Below are 4,148 nucleotides of genomic sequence, written 5' to 3'. Positions count from 1 at the left end.
TATGACTGGTTCAATATGAAAAAATCAATTAATATAACACATCTCATAAACATATGATCATATAATCATATTGTTTGGTACATAAAAAGCATTTGACAAAAACACAATTGCTATTCATGATAAAACTCTCAGCAAGTAGGCATATAAGGGAAATTCCTCTTAATAAAGAACATCTACAATAACTTCATATAACATAATACTTAATAGTGATAAACTAGATGCTTCTCCCCTAAGATCAAGAATGAAAAAAGAATGTCTACAGCCATGTCACCCTGAACGGGCCCGATCTTGTCTGATCTTGGAAGCTAAGCAGGGTCGGGCCTGGTTAGTACTTGGATGGGAGACCACCTAGAAATACTGGGTGCTGTAGGTGTTTAAAAAAACTGGAAAAAAAAAGAACAAGAAAAGGATGTCTCTCTCACTACTCCTATTCAATTGCAAAGTCCTAGCTTAGAAGTAAGACAAGACAAGAAAAGAAAAGATATACAGATTGGTAAGGAAGAAATAAAACTGCTATTGTTCACAGATGACATGATTGCCTATATAGAAAATTTCAAAGAATAGACAAAAAATAAATAAACATCTAGAACTAATCAGTAATTATAGCGAGGTTGTAGGATACAAGGTTAATATACAAAGGTCAGTTTTTTTTTTTTCCTATATATCAGCAACTGGAGTTTGGAATTAAAAACACAGTACTATTTATATTAAACCAAAAAATTACTTAGATATAAATCTAACAAAATATACAGGATATGTATGGTGAAAACTAAAAAGCTCTGACAAAGAAAAATAAAGAAGATCTAAATAAATTAAAAGATATTCTATGTACATGGATTGGAAGACTCAATATTATTAAGATGTCAAATCTTTCTGACTCCATCTATAGAGTTGATGTAATCCCAATTAAAATACCAAATTGTTCTGTGGATGTTTACAAACTGATTCTAAAGTTTATAAGAAAAGGCAAAAGGCTCAGAATAGACAACATAACAATGAAAAAAGAACAGTCAGAGGACTGATACTACCTGACTTCAAGATTTACTCTACAGCTTCACTAATCAAGACAGTGTGGTTTTAGCAAAAGAAGAGACAAACAGATCAATGGAACAGAATAGAGAGCCCAGAAATAGATCCACACAAATAAAGTCAAATCATCAACAAAGATGCAAAGGCAATACAATGGAAAAAAATAGTCTTCTCAACAAATGGTCTTATAGTAATTGCATGTTCACATGCAAAAAAAAAAAATGGATCTAGACACAGACTTTACATCTTTTCACAAAAATAAACTCAAAATAGATCATAGACCTAAATGTAAAAACAAAATCATATAACTTGTAAAAGACCACACAAGAGAAAATCTAGGTAACCTTGGGTTTGGTGATGACGTTTTAGGTAAGATACCACAGCTATCATCATAATTGTGAAAGAGTAAATGCTCTCCTTCTAATATCAGGAAAAAGACAAAAATGTCTGCTCTTGCCACTTCTATTCAGAATTGTATTGTAAGTTCTAGCCATGGAAATCAGGCAAGAAAAAGAAAGATTAGAATCTAGGTTGGAAAGGAAGAACTAAAAACTATTTCTATTTGCAGATGACATGATCCAATACATTAAAAATCTGGTGAACACACAATGCAATATATATATGACAAACTGTTTAATTGTACACTTGAAACTCATTTAATTATTTTTCATAAAAAATTCTATGAATAAACTAAAAAATTGTGAGAACTATAAACGAGTTCAGCAAAGTTTCAAGATATAAAATTAACATACAAAACTCGATTGTATTTCTATATATTGACAATGAGCAATTCAAAAATGAAATTAAGAATAACAATTCTTCTTGTAATAGCATCAAAAAATAAAATAAAATACTTGAAAGTAAATTGTAAAAAGCAGTGTAAGATCCAGCAATCACCTTCCTTCATATTTACCTAAATGAGTTGAAAACCAGTGTTCACACAAAAATTGGCAAATGGTTTACAGCAATTTTATTCATAAATGCCAAAACTTGAAAGCAACCAAGATGTCTTTCGGTAGGTGAATGGATAAATAAACTGGTACAGACAATGGAATATTATTCAGCACTAAAATGAAATGAGCTATCAAGCCATGAAAAGACATGGAAGAATCTTAGATACATATTACTACATGAAAGAAGCCACTATGAAAAAGCTACAGACTGTATTATTAAACTGTCATTCTGAAAAAGGCAAAATTATGGAGACAGTAAAAAGTTTTGTGGTTGCCAAGGTTTGGGGAAAGGGAAGGGTAAATAGGCAGAGCTCAGAGAATTTTTAGGGCAGTGAAATTATTCTGCATGATACTATAATAGTGGACACATTTCATTACACTTTCGTGAAAACCTATAGATAGTACGACACCAAGAGTGAACGCTAATGTATACTAGAGATTATGAGTAATAATAATGTATCAATGTAGGTTCGTCATTTGTAACAAATGTACCATTGTTTTGTGTGATATTGATAATGGGAGAGGCTGTGCATGTATGGGGGTATTTGGGAACTCCCTGTACTTTCTGCTAAATTTTGGTGTTAACCTAAAACTGCTCTAAAAATAAAGCCTATTTTTAAAAAGTAGTGTAATGCTTCTAAACAAAAAACTACAAAACATTGTTGAAAGAAATTTACATTTAAATAAATTAAAAGATATCACATGTTCATGAACCAAAAAACTTAATGTTGTTAGGATGGCAATATTCCTCATATTGATATACAGATTTAGTGCAATTCTTATCAAATCCTATCTGGCTTTTTAAAAAGAAAATGATCATAAAATTCATAAAGAAATGCAAGAGACAAAGAATAATCAAAATAGTCTTGAAAAAGAAGAACAGAGGTCATGTTAGAAGCATGGCAGAGTGAGAGATATCCTCAGATCTCTCTCCTTGAAATAAAAATAAGTTGAAAATCTAAAACGTAACAAATAACACCCAATCTGCACATAAGCACATCTGAGTGAGTGATCTATGCATGAGAGTTTCCAGAGGTTGAAACCATGGAAGTCTGGGAGGTAAATTGGGAGGAATGAAGAAGCCGCCTCATGCAGCTGGAGTTCCCTGCGGGAGGTGGGAGGGGGAGAAATTGAAGCCATATCCCCTAATGGCCCTGCCTGAGGGATCTGTGAGTTCCACCCAAGGGAGCCCAAGGATTAGGGCAGAAAGTGGAATGGGAACTAAGTGCGGAGGGGCAACAGCTGTGTATTAGCAGCCTTGATTGCAAAGCGGGGTACTGAAACACAATGACTAGCAGCACCCCCCCACCCACCATCCCAGAGCGCACATTCTCTCCATCTCTCCATCCGATATTTTCCTAGACCTAGCACCACAGAGCCCCAGGGGAATTTGAGCAAATGATACTGAAACAGAAATCTACTGTCAGTACCACTCAAAGGGGCTGGGATCAAGGGTAGCAATCGTTACTTGAATATTTATTAGAGAGGGAAAAAAAGGCATTATTAGCCTCAAAGCAGAGATCTAAGAGGCTTGGATGCCACCTACTGGAAATCAAAGAAAAACACCTTCCTATCAAAAAGCTAAAGAGAGACCTTTATTTGATAAATCTTCCTTCAGAAAAACAAACAAACAAACAAACAAAAACAACAACAAAAAATCCCAGAATATGTTCCCATTAATGCCCCAGTGGAGAAATAGTCCATCAAATATCAGAAAGAAAGAGAAAAATTTTCAGAAAATAAGCTTAAAGACATAGAAATATATGATTTAAATGACAGAGAATTCAAGATTGCACTTCTGAAAAAAAATCTTGATGAGATGCAAAATAATTCCAATCAACAATTTCAAGAAATTAGAAAAAAATAGACCAGCAAAATGAGTTTTTTAGCAAGGAGATTGAAACCTTAAAAAAAGAACCAAATAGAACTTCTGGAGATGAAGAACACATTAAAAGAGATGCAGAGTGAAATAGCAAGCTTAAGAAATAGAATTGACCAGAATGAGGAAAGGATCAGTGATTTTGAAGACAGAAATCTAGAACTAATTCCGAAAGAAGAAGAAAGAGATTGAAGAATAAAAAATAATGAAAGAGAAATACAAGAACTAGCAGACACCATAAGGAAATGTAACAAAAGAATAATGGGTATCCTAGAAAGAGAAGAAAA

At 33.3% G+C, this 4,148-nt stretch overlaps 1 pseudogene; it reads left to right on the top strand.

Annotated features, from left to right (window-relative positions):
* Window positions 1-254: 254 nt before the first annotated feature.
* Window positions 255-373, top strand: LOC120610945 (uncharacterized; annotated as a pseudogene).
* Window positions 374-4,148: the final 3,775 nt, after the last annotated feature.

Source organism: Pteropus medius, unplaced genomic scaffold (assembly GCF_902729225.1).
Source record: "Pteropus medius unplaced genomic scaffold, Ma_sr-lr_union100, whole genome shotgun sequence".
In the NCBI taxonomy this organism is placed as follows: Eukaryota; Metazoa; Chordata; class Mammalia; order Chiroptera; family Pteropodidae; genus Pteropus; species Pteropus medius.
This window is presented reverse-complemented; position numbering and strand designations above follow the sequence as displayed.